General features: G+C 31.6%; 1 pseudogene; it reads left to right on the forward strand.

Moving 5' to 3' along the window:
* Positions 1–247: 247 nt before the first annotated feature.
* LOC113366588 lies at positions 248–16,757 on the forward strand (annotated as a pseudogene).
* Positions 16,758–17,324: the final 567 nt, after the last annotated feature.

A 17,324-nucleotide genomic window follows, 5' to 3' on the forward strand; every position in this document is an offset into this window, starting at 1 on the left:
ACTATTGATGATTTTCGGTTTCCATTTTCATGTGCAGGATTTCAAAAGGGCATTTTGTCATTTTGATTTTTTCTATTATGCAAATTCATCAAAGTTGATCATTTAAGAATTTGACTGTGTGTTTAACGTTTACCCTTTTGCGTTCCATTTCGCAAAAAAAAGTTGAGGGTGAATTTTTCAGCTACAATAGAACAGTTTTTAAATAATAATCTACTATATTAGTAGATTGTAAAATGTATACAACACTGACAATGAGTGTTTTGCCGAATGAGTTAATAATTGTAAATACACTGAATACTCTAAGTGAGACTTGCATACAGCATTCAAAAAATGTTGGCAGTGTGATAACATTGTTTTTAATTCCAGATACTGAATGATGAAGCAATAATACGACCGAAATAAGACTGCATTTATTGGATACTGAAAAATGAGAGGTGTAAGTACCACATATTTTATTCACATCTAAATATTGTATGCATTTTATTTATAATATTTTTGTAAATAATTTTCTTGCAGTTTTCACTTAATTTTGGCATGGAACAGTTTAAATTTTTGAAATGTTTGCGATATCATAGTCAGTCTCAGCAAATTGCTCCAAAAAATAAAGTAAGAAAAAATAATAGATCTTTTCATATCATACAAAAGACTAATTACGTGTTCAATTTTTTTCATAATTATCATGATATCACGACCATGAAAAGCAAAATTCAAGGTTGCGTTTGGATATAATAGCGTGCTTGGTTGCAAATGTGTTCAAAGTATGTCCGTGTGTACGTAACGTGTAGAAATTAGTCGATGGCTTTTGGGTGTGCTGGTGATATCGGCCTGGACTTGTGTTGGTGGTTGCCCGCAAATACGAAGGAAAGTTATTCTCAATGTGACCCATAGTTATGCAATTGCGCTGCATGTGTCTATGTGCACTGATACTCGTTGATATTCGTTAGCTTGCATAGCCGGTACTGCAGTTTCGGTTTTTGTCTTGCTTGTTTCAATGTTTTATGTGCTCTAAAGTGTGACGCCATATTTCACTTTTTATGGAGAAGTAATTGATAAGTCAGTTTTAACGCCTCAAAACTTTTTTACAATAACTAATGAAGCATCGCACGAGGTTTAGGCAGTATCATTTCGAGAAATTTGCGCATTGACGTATTTTTTTTATTTGCGCTGCAGAACGTTCTCTTAGTCCACTATCATTTGAACATAATAGAGAATAGAACTAATTATCGTATTTATTTCATATTCGGCATTTATTTAATGTATTGTAAAATTGAATTATTATTAATTTATAGTGCACTTATGCAATCTAAAACATTTTGTATGTATAAGACAAATAGCTTTTTGGAATCACAAGATATATTTTTACTTCCTTTACAGCAAGTACTTAGCTACTCTAATAAATTGCCGAATCTTACTGCACAGTGAATGAAATAAAATGCATACGAATAGAAACAATATTTTAAAGCTAATTTAATAATTGACACAGACAATTAAAAAATTGCATAGGAACATGTAAGCCGTATCGTTACAAAGTCCAAATTAAACTAAAACAATTTAGCATATTATTAACATCTCTATAAAAAGTCTCTAATTGTGCATAGCATAAGTCAAGTACTCTTCTTCTTAAGGTACCAGTACTTAGTCCACAAATGAAAGACATTACCTTGGCAAAGTGTCGATTTTTTTCAACATAATTTACGAATTCGTTACATTTAGCCCAGCGATGCTGAAACTTTTTCAACACGTCCAAAACACACGTTTTCTCGACGGCCGCAAAATAGGCCAAAAAGTTACGGTGAGGCTGAGTACTATTCTCTCCATTGCTCTGAAATGTTTTCTCATAAATTCTTATAACATAAATTCATGCTCTACGCTTTAAAAATCTATATATGTAAAAGAAGATCGTGTTAGTTACTCAAGAATTTTGCAACTCAAGAACGGTTGAACCGATTTAGTTGAAAATTGGCAGGGAGGTAGTTTAGAGCTAGGAGAAGGACATAGGATACTTTTTATCCCATTTTCATTCATTAAAATTAATTAATGATAAACTATCCATTTAGTTTATTCAATCTATGATTCATATTTTATCCATAACATTTAGTTTCAACTGTCAACCGGTGTTTTTGTTTCGTTACAAATATATAATATAATTTTTTAACCACCATTGTTATAAATAATTATGAAAAATTGTTACTAAGTGGCAAATAAATTAGTTCCTAATATTTATTCACGACAAACCAGCGATGCCAGAAGGACGATGGAGAAATTTAGCATGGAATTTCTTGAACATGTAAATATAACTTCAAATGTTTATTTATATGTATATTTGTTTATACGTATTTAAATAGAGTATTAGAGATGTTTATAATTTAAATTGGCAGGGAGGTAGTTTAGAGCCAGGAGAAGCATATAGGATACTTTTTATCCCGTTCGACTTAAAAATCAATAATAAAACTATTCCATTCGTATAAACAGTGAAGTGAACTATAAACTCGGTGTGGTTGACAAATCATATTTTTCTCAAACACGGTGCTCTGAAAGAACTTTTGTATTGTATAATTGTACATGTATTTGTATAATTATACACTCATTGGTATTTATAAAACATTTTCTAGAATATATTTTTTATGTTATTTAAAATCAGAACCTAAATTTGGAATCGATCAAAGGGACATTTAATCGAATAACTTATTCCCAGTTATAATTTCCCAGAAATTATCGAAGAATGAATAGTAATATATGAAGGTCCGGGGTTAAAATGGTCCATCACCAATGCGTCCAAAACTAGTAAAGTTAAGCATTGTTCAACAACAATATTTGAAAGTAGAGGGGAAAAATATATAACCAGCTATAATCTTGATTCTTATGACTTTGCTATCGGATGATAAACGGTAATCTTTTAAAATCCATAATAAAAGTATTTTCTTCCGTCGATAGTTTTTTAGCATTAGTTGCCAAAAAATGTGATTATTTTGTAAAATACCTTTAAAATTAAAATAAGACATTAAACCTTAAATACGATCAGAACAAAGGTCTCCTTTCCATGCCTTTTTATAACCTTCGTATTTAATTCAAAATGTAAAAATCTAAAATATCTTTCTATCTGAATCAGTTGATAAGAAACTTTCTTTCATTCAAGTGTGCGCCTCTTCACAATACATGTTTAATTTTAAAATCTTGAGTAATGATAATTTTATTTTTTTATACTGCTAATAATTTAGGAGTCTTATTAATCTTATTAAATCTCAAAGAGGTTGCTTTGATGTAGATTTAATATTCATTGCAGTTGTCTTTGAATAGTCCATAAGAGGTCTTTGTATAGCACGGTTTGTAAAATTAGAATTTGTGTTATATATTATACATATAAAATTATAATTTTCCAAAATATTACCATTAATTATTCAAAACCTATATTATTTACGAATCTTCTAATGTTAGCTGGTTAGTATAAAAATATTGCAGTGATCTTTTTTAGCGGGTCGTAAAAACGTTGTAATTATTTCGCATTTTTTCATAATTTTTGTTTGTTGCGGTGTATCTATTGATAAATGAAGTAATAAATAGACATATGGAATTGATTATAAAATTTGCACTACTATAAACCGCATGACCACGGTTGTCGAAACCCGGTGGATGTAGAATTTCTAGAGTTTGACTACTCGTATATGCAATATTTCTGGTTGATGTTCCATTACTAATATTAACGGTTATACACGTAATAATTTTACAAACTTTACTATAAATTTGGCAAACTTTTTGTCTCTAACAAATACATTTTCAATGATATTTATCTGAATAATCATTCGATGTTCAATTTCCAAGTACTTCATGCAGATTGAAAAAAACCTTAGAAATTTGTATGAATTTATAAAATTGAGCACTGTAGCCATACCTACAAAATAACTGGGCTGACTACTATATTTCAAATTCAGATTCATTATTCAGATATATGAGTTCAAAAAATTCATTGAAACAAAAATTTAATTCAGCCTCCATAATCATAAAAATAATAAATAGAATTTTAATCAATGACATTAAATTGATAATACTGTTATTTAGTTAGTACATTTGAACTGTTTTGTAAATATTATACTTGATAATTAGAAATTTGAATAACATATCTTGAACAACATTGATTTATCTAGTATGGTTCAATGATTTGATGCAATTCATTCAACGGAGCATTGTTTTAATTTAATATCTGAAGTTAATTAATGATAACAATAACGATGAAATTAATTGTATACAAGTGAGCTACAATACTTGATTAGAATAAATTGATGATTATATTCAAATAATTGAATCAGGAAATTAAAAAAATATGGCAAATATATTTTGGTCGAATATGTATTATTCAAATGTGATATCCAAATTTGTATTTATTTTATGGCACGTCATTGAAAATTGTCAAATCAAATATATCATAATAACTATTTTATTAATTTGAATTTATTAAATTAATTCATTTTTTCATTGACCTTGATTTAATATGAAGGCTGTATGTTATTTTATTATTTTTATTGTCTTGTCGTAAATACATAATATGAGACTAGTTTTTCATAGTGTACTTCGAAAGGTTAAGTATTTTGTAAGTTTATTCAAATGTGAAATAAAATTATCAAAAGCGAAAATTGGTTAGAAGGTAATTCTCGCCATCATGATCCTTGTGCAATATTCATTTGGTTGCATCTTATCCTAAGTGGTTGAACTCCTTGCAGGGATCCTTAAAGGTTGTTTTATTAGGCATTCTTATTAATCTGTATTTATCGATGTTGATCTCCATTTTGCTCCCCCTTTCCGCTTTGTCGATTTTGTCCAGCAATAATTTGTAATAAGTTGTAATTTTCGATAAAACCACCAGCGACCTCTAAAGTAGCGATTTTTCTGTCTCCAATTGAAAAATCGTTACTGCCTTCAAGTGTCTTTTTGACTAAATGTTCTGCATCATCAAATTAGCTCTTGCAGTAGTCATCATGTCGTTCACGCTCTTTGTTTTCAAGTACGTAGTTTTGATATCCCCAGCATATTCCATGTTGTCTTCCGCTTTTTGGATCATGGTATCTGTGACCATGGGATTGTTTCTGCGGTTGAAGACTAGTATGTTTTCTCGAACGTTCCGTCCGCCTAGCCCATAATTTTCCACTACCCAACATAGCCGATTTCGATGTTTCCATAGATCTGTTGACCCTCCCTACGACGTGGGCGTATTTTTGTCGGTCAAATCATGAGGACATATGGAAACAGTATTTTTATCAGATGTAAAATTAATGTAACATTTTTTGCAACACATAATTTATTAATGAATATACAGGTGATTACTCAATACTAATAATTTAAAATATATTTGAGTTCTAAAGGTGATATACCTTTATTCATTTTAATAAAACATTTAACCAACAAATTGAACTTCTAAAATAAGTTTAGAATTCAGAATATTATGTTATTACTCTGAACTTTATTAAGTTTTCTCTTACTTATAAAGCATTAATTAATTATCGCGTATATTTGGATTGTTATGACTGCAACCGTACATGATCTTATAGGAAGCTTATTGGAAAATGTTAATTCAAATGAAGAATACATCATCAATATTTTCTAAAACTTTAATAGAGAATCGTAGCAAATACGTTCGATCTCTAATGGGTTAAAAAAAGTCTCAAAATTGAATTGTTATAAAAGCACACAAAATAGTTATTTTGATTATCATTAATTGCGCCACTAATTAATGTGTATTTAATAACGAATTTTAAATAAGTTCAGATTTTCCGTATATTATATCTACATATATATAAAAATAAGTCGGGTTTTCCTTCCTGATGATATAACTCCAGAACGCACGAACCGATTTCGACAATTTTGCATTATTTGGAAAGGTCTCGGGCTCCGCAAGGTTTATAGCTAAGAAAATTAGTAGTGCATGGCATTGTGCCTTAATGCAAATTGCTGGAACTTCACGCACCGTAATTAAAAATTCGAGTAATGACATTAGTGAGAATTATCAGAATTATGCTTGGTTAAATCAACGAGCAATTCTTACCGCAAAGAATAATGATGTACACGCACTGAATTTCATCATTCAATCAAAAATTACTGGCGATTTGGTGACATACCAATGATTCTGACTGATCTTCCGTTTGACTTCAAACGATTGCAATTTCCAGTTCGCCTTGCGTTCGCAATGACAATTAACAAGTCGAAAGGCCAATCGCTCAGTGTTTTCGGAATAAATTTCAAATATTATTTAGAAAATTATTGTTTTTTACATGGACAGTTATACGATGTCTGTTCACGAGTTGAGAAACCATCCGCTTTGATTGTGTTAACGTCAGACCAAAAAACAAAAAATGTGGTTTACCAAAGAGCACTTCAATGAAACGGATAATTTGCGGATTCACGTTCATTTATTTAGGAAAGTTTAACTAAAAAACACTTCATTTTTGTAATCAAAATAAATTCATTACTGTTGTGTAATAAAATCAAATTTTTTCTTTTCAAATATAAAACAAACGACAAATTTCTTCATCTTTCTCATGAAACCATTTGGTGGCGAAACGGAGTTCGTCGGGTTTGCTAGTAGAATAAAACAAAAACTATTTTATTATTTAAATATATATTTGTACTGATTTTGATTCGGTTCAGAAGCTTCATATTGTCATCGATTGATTATGAAAACAAATTATAGAAATTCTAAGTGAGACCGCCCAAAGATTTTAAACTCTCGGAAAATTAACTCGCGTAATGTGGGACGCGAGTGTATTGGCCCGCCTTTCACTCGGTCAACGCATGCGCCTTGAGCGTGACTTGGGTTGCCGTATACGTAAGGAGCAATTGATATAAAGATAAACTGGACGTGCCTGACATTGAGCCTGAAGGCGAAATGCTGGTACTTGAAAATTTGAAGAAAATGTAAAAACTAGTGGTGCATCGTGCATGGCATCGTGCCTTAAGGCAAATTGCTGAAACATACCGTATTACAATTTTTAAAAACTTATTTTTTATTGAATACTTAGAAATAATTTTATTTTTGAGAATTTAGACAAAAAAAATTGACTACTTTAAAAAATTAGTTTTTTTTATTTACAAATTTTTTAAAAATTTTGAATTTTTTTTACAGCTTATTTTTCAAAATTAATTTTAGAGACAAAACATTTAAGCGCTTAATCGCCGCATCGCAGTCTAACGGTTAAACATTGAAAATCTTGGTACCTACAGAAATGAAAACAAAATTTGTACTTATTAAAATCTCTATAAAATATCTGATAATTCGATACGCAAATGTCTAATGATCATTTTTGACCGTCAAATAGCATTTATTTTTACTTTTTTTATTGGATCTCAGAAACCGTTGGACCTGCTTTCCAAAAATTTAACGAAATCTTCATCTTGTCCATACAAGTAAATTGTTTTTTGAATAATCCAGATCGGATGCTCCATTCCCTCACGAATTGAACTACCATTTTTGAGCCGTATCATCGAAACGGCAGGACCTGCCTTTGCCAAAACGAATGAGCACGTCATTCCTTATCAATAGGAATCGAAGGTTTTTAGAATCATTCAAATCGGTAGATCCGTGCTCTCGAAATCGTCGATGAAAATTTGTATCCGCACACACATACATCAATTTTTTGTAGGGTATGCCAATGTTCAGAAGGCTTTGACACGTAAAGATGTATAAAAATTTTCATTTTTGATTTTTATGCGATTACTATAATCTACCCAGCGGGATGTTAGAGTTTGTTTATATTTTTCGAAGAATTTGAATTTAATTTATGTCATTTAGAATATTTTGAACATTAGAAAAATGATTAAAAAAATCATGGATTTGACTAATTGTAAAATAATTTACATTTTTTAAAAAGTTTTGTGACAATATTTCAGAATATCTATCTATACATTATTATTAAATGTTAAAAGCCAGCACAAAAATATTTCAAATGATGTTTATATAGGAAAATATTGCATAACAAACCACCATGTATATATGTATATATATATACTATATAATCGATTATGTGCTTTACTGATATAATTGAAAAATATTGATGTATGTTTGCATTGGTACACAATAAATAAATTCAATTCCCTTCAATTATCGAAATTGCATTTCAGGATATTCTGATTATTTTGGTATGTGTATAGGCTAACACGTTTTTGAAAAATGAAACAAGTTGAAAGCTTTAAAAAAAAATAGGAAATGTGTGCAAAATTACCAATATGTGGTCAAATATAAAAATTTTGCTCAAGCACATATTACCAATTTTTTTTTTATAGAAATTTCACCAATATGCATAAATCTGTTAATAATGTTTTATTTAATACTTAATTCTGGGTAATTTGAATAATACATTACTATATTCTTTCGATTTTCATCTTTGTATTTTAATTCTATATTATTAATTACCGTTGCAAACTTTTTAAGATGACGGTTGATTTTTCAATATGATAGAATAATTGTTATTGTTTATTAAATCGATTTCTTGTTCGTCTCATAAACTGATGTGCAAAAAGTATATTAGCAAATAGCATAAAAATGGAATAAATATTTTTACGTTACGGTTACTATAAAGTGGAAAATTAACTTAAATTTAGGTGGTCAATCTGCATGGTTTTGTGACGTTATTGTTGGTCAGTATATCTATTATTAGAACTAAACCGAATCTATTTCCACTATAATAACCAGTATGTTACTTTGATCATACCGCATTATTAACTAATTGGTTATCACAACTAATATAATCCCCAACGTTCTCGTGGATTACTCTGTAGATCATTAAAAGTATATTTTATTAAATGTATGGTATTCTCTATGTATTTGCTAAATATGAAGTTTTTTGCAAAAATAGGATATTAAAATATGAAAAATTTATTAACACTTCAATGATAAAAAAATATTTTTGTAAGGTCTTATACGAACAAAAATTATATTGATTGGTGTATGTTACAATAAATGCAAAAAGCAAAAGATAAATAAATACTAAAAATTTAACTTAAAACTTTAGCAAGCAATAATTGAGCTTTGAAAAGGAAGTTTGCAGAGATGACAGTCGAACAAATTAATATTTCGTATTTTTTTTCCAAAAACCATGCACACTATTTGTATGATATCTTTATGCAGTTTCATTTCTGTGTGCGCGGCAGGTGATTATGTTTTGGTGCAGAATGATATATGTAGGTCACTGGAGCTGCATTGATCCTTCCCGAAGACTTGCTTCTATGACGCGCATGTGCATCGTACAACAAATTAGAGTCGATGCCGGAGTACTAGAGTATGCAAATATTACGTATCGCCGCAAAATTTTCAATAGATAATATTTATGCAGATTTAAGATATTTCAAGAAACACTGCATTCATTATAAAATAATAATGCAATAATATTTTTTGATTAAAAAACGATATTATCTACTTGCGAAGCAAAATTTGTACTTCATACTCGTTCTGCAGGAAGTGACCCAAAAATGATCAAGAATAGTATTTTCAGAGATGATCACAATCGTATCAATCGTAAATTAATAGGTTGTTAAACGTTATACATTACTTTTTTATCGGTTATGGTTTATAAAAGACATTACATAAATTATTAATTTCATATATATTCTGGAATGAACTTTATATAACATTGTACTTTTATCAAACACTTGATGTTATTACCTAACTGCTAATATATATCGCCTATCATTTATTACTTATGTATATAAGCGTAGCCAGGTTTTTGATAGAAGGGTGGTCAACCAAAGTAAACACTACTAACACTTCAACAAATTTCAATTAAGACGAAAATTTTCACTTATCTCCTTCGAATAGAAATGGGAGGAACGATTCCTAACTTCAACCCCTCCTGGCTACGCCCATGGCCATGGGCTTATACACTCGCGATCTGTTCTTGCTAGTAAAGTTTCAGTTTATTTGAGTTGCGAAATTACATTCATATGTTTACAAACCTATCAATTTCATTTGATGTTTTAGTAAGCCCACATTTTTAACTATTCGGTACGAGCGACAAGTATACTTGACGGCCATAGAATGCCATACACAGCCGGGCGTCGTGTTTAGTGGACGGCTGTAATATGAACGCTCAATATACGGACGTTGTATGCCGGCTGTGAGCGATATTTTGCGACCAATAGGCACCGTACCGAAGTGTTTAAAACAAAATCAATTCACATTTTAGAGTCACACATACTGAATTATTATGACATAATATGGAAATGATTTAAAATTCAAAATAAAAATTACAAATTTAATTTTCGACATAGATTTTATTACTTTTCTGTTTTTCTATCTTGCATACAAATTAATAGAGCTATTCTTGGAAATACAAGGACGCATTTTGACCTGCGATCTTTGCACAAAGTTACACATACATAAAAAAGTGATATAAAAAGCTTGTGCTTTGTTGGTTACTTCACAAATTTTGGAAGCAATTTGCAAGAATAAAATATAAAACTAAAGTATTGTCACTTTTATTTATATTTTTTCATGTAATGAAAAAATCTTAAAATTTAAATTCATGCATAAGCTGCATATATTTTAAAGAAATTGTTATTCCTCATGATATGAATTATGTAAATTTACTCATTAATATTATTGTAGTCATATTATAAGTATTACTAATAAATTTTAATGATTAATATGTCCACCTGCACACTATGATCTGTTCACAACCACATATTACTTTTAAGTTGTGAAAAAAAACACGCAAGTTATAAAACAAAATTTATAATATGAACTTGTCAGTTGTAGTTTAAATTGTATAAAATATTTAGAAATATTGTTTAGTCCTATGCATGAATTATAAACAAGTTGTTGCTCGTCTACTGGATAATCACAAAGAGAGAATTACCTGTATTCGTATGTATTTCAGAAAGAAATTCAAATTTTGTTCATGCAATATACCGGGTAATCAAAACAAATCTCGCAATCAAACATATATTTAAGATGTAAATTATGGAATTACTTGTTCTGATTGCCATTCAATGAATTAAAACGGCACAACGTCTTCTTACAGTAGTTCAAAACTTATATTTCACTCAGCACATATAAATATAAAACTTTCCAAAAGGATTGAATATTCATGTAAGCTCGCTAATTGACTTGATATCGTGTTCTTTGCGGATGGGTGTAAAATTCTAGAACATTAATTATAAAGTTGATCAAACCCAGTTCTCGATGCCAAGAGCTTTTTTGTTGGATGTAACGATTACATAGGTCGTGTGTACACTTCGAAAATTCCAGCGATTGTAGTAAAAGCATTTTAGATCGCATTTACGGCTTTCTCAAGTATGTATTACAATGAGTGTTCCTTTATCTTTCAGGCAATGATGGAAGCGCCGAGCCTGTCTAGAACGCCGTCACCGTCCCAGGAGTACGACGTGACGCGGATGCGGGAATCGGACTTCGAGCGGTTGGCGGTTTATTTGGTACCCGACGTGCCGTGCGAGCGCGGCGTGACAGGCAGGGCGGAACGCACGCTGCCGCGCAGTCTGTCGCTCAGGCCGAGCGTCGTGCTGTCCACGCCTAATATACCGGTAATAATCACTTATCTAAAGAAAAAAACATGGGGAGACTTGGGTACGGTTGTGCCAGCTAAACTATACTGATTTTTTGATAGCTTCCAAAGGGAAAGAAAATTGAAGTATGTTTGTTCGAACAAGTTTCCGTTATCGCATTGAGTCATCGCCCTACATTACCATGATTTGTAGACCGCTTTTAAATAGTCGAGTTTTTTGTTCGATTTCTTTTAAATAGCTGTTACTTGTATACAGATAGATAAATTTGTTTGTTATTATGCTGCAAGTTGAATGTTAGTTATTTATCAGCAATTAGTTTTGTTTTATGTGACATGTATTTTTTATACTGAGATAAAAAACGAAAGAGAAAGGAAAAGGAAAATTCAATATAAGAAGAAAAAATCAAAGATTTTTTGTTCAAAAAATTGTGTATAGTTACATATTTTATATTATATACATAAGCTTTGTTTAAATGATTATGTTGTGTTGTGTTACATATTTCTGACATCAAAAGTCGTTATAAACCATATTGGTGTTTATAATTATTGTTTTTTAACATAATTTTATGCCTGTCACAACCGTCCTGAGGGTGTAAACGGTTGTGCCACTCGCACTTTTCCTATATGATATGATTTTATGGCTAATCGTATTTAAAGACAGTATTTCACTATTTTCACGTAGGCAAATCTTCAAATAACCATCTAATTTACTTTTCCAGCGAACCGATAAATTGACAAAATTATAACTGATCAAAAAAAGTAGTACAACCGCACCCTGTCTCCCTTGCTACCAATTTTGATTCATTTTATGTAACTTCTATGTGTGGCTGATTTATAATATACGACTACCAGCAAGATTCATGATCATACTTACTATACAAGTTTAACTTTTCAAAATATTCAAATATTTTAATTTTATTTGTTATCTTGAATTGTTTATTACGAATTATCATTCATAAACAATACGTATTATCTTCAAATTTTTACCCCATGTAGTTCATAACTATTAAAACAGGAATATCCTCGAATTCGAGATTAGAATATATTCCTCGCGATTAAGATTTCAAAATTGTAATTATGTCATTGTTAGCTTACAATTATAAAAAAATTGTCGCATTTTTATTTGTAACATTAATATCCCATTTTATCCGCACGTGTACTCGATGAATAAAAGGTACTCAAAAATTATGTATCTGTTTCTCTTATAAATTCTCTAATATGTTCCCAATAATATACCTAAAAATATACTGATTACTTTATCTGTCAATCTTAAGAACATTATATGTATATATATTTATTTCATAGTTAATTCTTATTCTTTTTTATTTAGACTGAAGGAGTGTGGAGTACGGGCGTGATACCCAGGGGTACGAGATTTGGGCCATTCGAAGGAGTACGAACACCTGACTCACCAAATGACAAGATATCGTGGAGGTACTTCTGGAGGGTAAGTTTTAATATATTAAAACTCAATAACAATTAACCAAACTGACACTGTAATTTCTTGGGAATAAGAAATATGCATGTATTTATAGTGAACGGTCACTCATAAAATCAATAACTATTATATAAATTTCGCTTGTATTAGTGCGATTGTAAGTAGAAAACAATTTTGCTATTATCTGGACATAAATAAATTTATAATACGATACATATAAAAAAGTTTAAAGTTGTATCAATTAATTATTGATTAATTCCATTCAATTTCAATATATAATATATTTAGTCGTTTTAAAATCGAAAAAATGAAACTATAACTAGATTTCAGTTGACGGCTTTTGATATATAAGCTTATTGAAAAAATGATTGTTATATTTATCATTTTAAATAAATTATATTTATTATAATTTCATGCATAATGTACATAATATATTCCCATAAGTATTTTCAAAATTCATCATATACACTCCATTTTTTCGAAAATTTAATAAATAAATCTATATTTATATGTATTCACTAAGAACATTCTATTTCTGTAAAAATCTAAAAAAGTTCTTAATTTCTACTAATATATAAAAATGAATTTACACTCAAATCAATAGTCGATTTATGGTTACTGACGTAGAACATAAATTCCAAGTATTATTATTGTACATAAAATGCTCATCTGAAAATTCATTAACCAAATACTAGAATTTTATCTTTTATGATGAAAATTCTTTGAAGTTGATTTTATTGGTTCAACTAGTAAATTCGCTATTGCTTGACATTCTTTCTCACTAACAAAGTTTTGATGGTGGCTTTCTGTTTCTTTCATGGTGGCAGGTGCAAGAAGTCATGCGGCATCGTAGCTATGGTAATATTAAGGTGAGATGAGACTTTTTTTTAAATATAAGTAATAAATAATAGTATCATAAATCAACTCTATTGTAAGCTTATATTATGCATATGATATTTATGAAGCGATATGTAAAATTTCAATATTGTTACGACCTCTTTTTTTATATCATTTTTATCTTCTTCGTCAAAGCTTGTACATTAATTCTGTAGATATTCGAACATATTTGAGTAAACAGTTGCACTCAATAAATAACATCTAAATATGTATATGTTTTATTGATGTTTATGATTATTCCATATACAACTTACTGCAGAACCAATGAATTTTGTCTATATATGACTTTTTCTACTTGCAGATATTTAATGATGCAGATTATTACTATTTGGATGGATCTGATACCTCGCAAGCGAATTGGATGCGTTACGTTGCTTCAGCTTATAGTTTTTCTGTTATGAATTTGGTGGCATGTCAACATCAGGTTAGATCAGAATAAATGAACAGTTAATTAATGAGTTATAAAAAAAAACAAGTTATAAATTTATACTTTCGAATATTTTCAGGAGCATATTTATTTTTACACAATTCGTGAAATTATGCCTAATGAAGAATTAATGGTTTGGTACTGCAGAGATTTTGCGAAAAGGCTAGGATACGACATTGATCCTGAAAGGGCAACGTATTCAATCTGTGAGTATATATTTATTTTGATCTTTGATTTGTCGATTCTTTTTAAAGAGATATTTGAAAAATACCATAACTGATCAGTTTTTTTAATTATTTGTAATTATATTGAATATAATGTATTGTTTTTGTTATAAATATCACGTTAATAAATCGGTAGGCAAAGAAGAAACAATTAAAAAGGCCTACGGCATACCGCAAACACCAGTCCACCCTGAGATAGCGTACAATCATATGAAATATGTCATGGGCCTGCATTACCCACCTAAAGAAGTTATCCGAAGAAGTCCAACGCCGCCGTATCGTAACGCCGACCCACGGGTGAAGCGCGAAATGTTAGCAGAGCAACAGCGACTTAGGCAAAGACAGCCAAGCCCACCAACTATGCACATACGAGAAACATCACCGCACGCAGTAAATAATAATCAAGATACTCTAACCCAACATGAAGCGAATGCTGTACCACAACACCAGGATATGAGATCGCCCAAGCAACTGTATCACAAACCCGTCGGCGGCGTTTCTCCCAAAGACGACTCAACGAATAAAGACTCTACGCAATATGAACATCAGCTTACTCCTAATGATGGTTCCGTAAGGAGCGATGAAGGCTACCACAGCAATGGATATCATGATGACGCATTCACGCCTCCAGAAGATTCTAGTGATAGTGATAGTGAAAATAATTACGTGCTAGATTGCTCTAAAAAATCCCAACAGCCCGAAGAAACAGTACTACCGCAAAGAACAGATATGCAAGACGTAAATAATGAATATCGAAAAGTCAAAATTAAAATGCCTCTAAAGTATCACTATAAAAATACAAAAGGACTAGATATTGAATCGTCGGAAAAAGAATTAGAAATGGATGGGAAATCACCACATACAATAGTTTCTCCGCCAAGTAGTACAGTCATTATGGTGGATAATTCTCAAAACCAAACTTATTATTATCATAACTTCTAACTGCTCATGCACAGAGGCGGAGGCTCACGCCACCACAGCGGCTTTCATGCGCTACTCCCCTCAAGGTTCAAGTATCCTAGAGACTATACTGACTGCAAGTAGGTCTCACGGGACACCGCCTCCACCCAGTTCACCCACGGAAATGGCATATTCGTATAAGAAATCGCAAAGGTATGGAGCAGCATGTAGTCCTGACTCAAGTTCTAGTTTACTGGGTCCACCTCCACCTCATGCGGTAGTTACAAGAAGTTCTCCTCAACCGCCGGCATTGGTTTATGCCACGCCACCTCAATTGGCCCCGTTGCACTATGAAGGTCAACATAGCCCGGGTTACCCATACGGATTATATTCACCTCCAAGTAGTAGTAGCAGTGGAAATGTGATTCATCAGAATACAAGCCCTGGTTATTCACCACCACATGGATATCAGTTGCTAACACCTCTGAAAGCTCCAGGATCTCCACCAGACAGTATGTGCATGGATCAAGGTGGTCCTCACAGTCCCAATTCTCAGGGCTCAAGGGGTTACCGTAGCCTACCTTACCCATTGAAAAAGAAAGATGGCAAAATGCACTATGAGTGCAATGTATGCTGCAAAACTTTTGGTCAATTATCGAACCTTAAGGTGCATCTGAGGACGCATAGCGGAGAACGACCTTTTAAATGTAACGTTTGTACGAAATCCTTTACTCAATTGGCTCACCTTCAGAAACACCACCTGGTACATACCGGCGAAAAAACCGCATCAGTGTGATATTTGCAAAAAACGATTCTCTTCCACGTCCAATCTCAAAACCCATCTGCGATTGCATAGCGGTCAGAAACCATACGCATGTGATCTATGCCCTCAGAAGTTCACGCAATTTGTACACTTAAAACTGCACAAGCGATTGCACACGAACGATAGGCCTTACGTTTGCCAAGGTTGCGACAAGAAATACATAAGCGCTTCAGGTCTGCGCACGCATTGGAAGACAACGAGCTGCAAACCGAATAATATAGAAGAAGAACTGGCGCTCGCTGCCGCCGCTACTTCGGAGTATCTAGGGGAGATGCACGACGATAGAGATCAAAGGCTTGGTCACTTCGACGTTGGACGGGCATACGTTCCAGTGCCAGTGGAAAGCGATTCGCATATGGATCAAATATCTCAACACATTCAATCCCACATTCGTAACATGGCACCTCCTCTAGAACTGCTTCGAGAAGTTCCGCCTTCAAACAAATTAGAATCAGTTCACCACTCGAACCCATACGCCCAACAGGAGAACACCAGGCCGACAGTTATTGAATCTAATCAACCCCTGATCATCGAGTGCACATAACTTTTTATGTAAGTGATGCTTATAAAAATAGACATGTAATAAGTTACACCAAAAATGAACATCATATACCAAATATTATTCATTGCTTAATCGTAATTGCATCAAATTTGAACGTTGTCATCGATCTAGGCGCTGAATCATTAGGATGTAGAAGCAATTTGTAATATTGTCGTTTATAGATTGGATCTATTATGTACCTATTTATTACTAATCACTTTTGTATATAAATAAGATAAATTTGAAAGATTATGCGTATACGCACGTACATACACGATGTGAACTGTCTATATTCTAATTAATATCATATATTCCATGTGTATGAGTATGCGGGTGAATTTAAATTTAAGGTTAATTGCGCTAAGTACTTAGTATCTAAATAATAAGTTCGTAAGAAACTTCAGAACTGCAAATAATTAATCATTAGACGTAAATACTAAGTTAAATTTCTAAATTTTATTTGTACATAATGTATGGTTTGTGAAAATGTACGGTTGTTCTTGTTACGCTGATTGGTTATAAGTTTACTAAGTGGGTACTGATTCAATAGATATATTTATGTTTGTACAA

Source organism: Ctenocephalides felis, unplaced genomic scaffold (genome assembly GCF_003426905.1).
Source record: "Ctenocephalides felis isolate EL2017-DRISC unplaced genomic scaffold, ASM342690v1 CF-g0.4_SCAFFOLD_00606, whole genome shotgun sequence".
NCBI classification, from domain to species: Eukaryota; Metazoa; Arthropoda; class Insecta; order Siphonaptera; family Pulicidae; genus Ctenocephalides; species Ctenocephalides felis.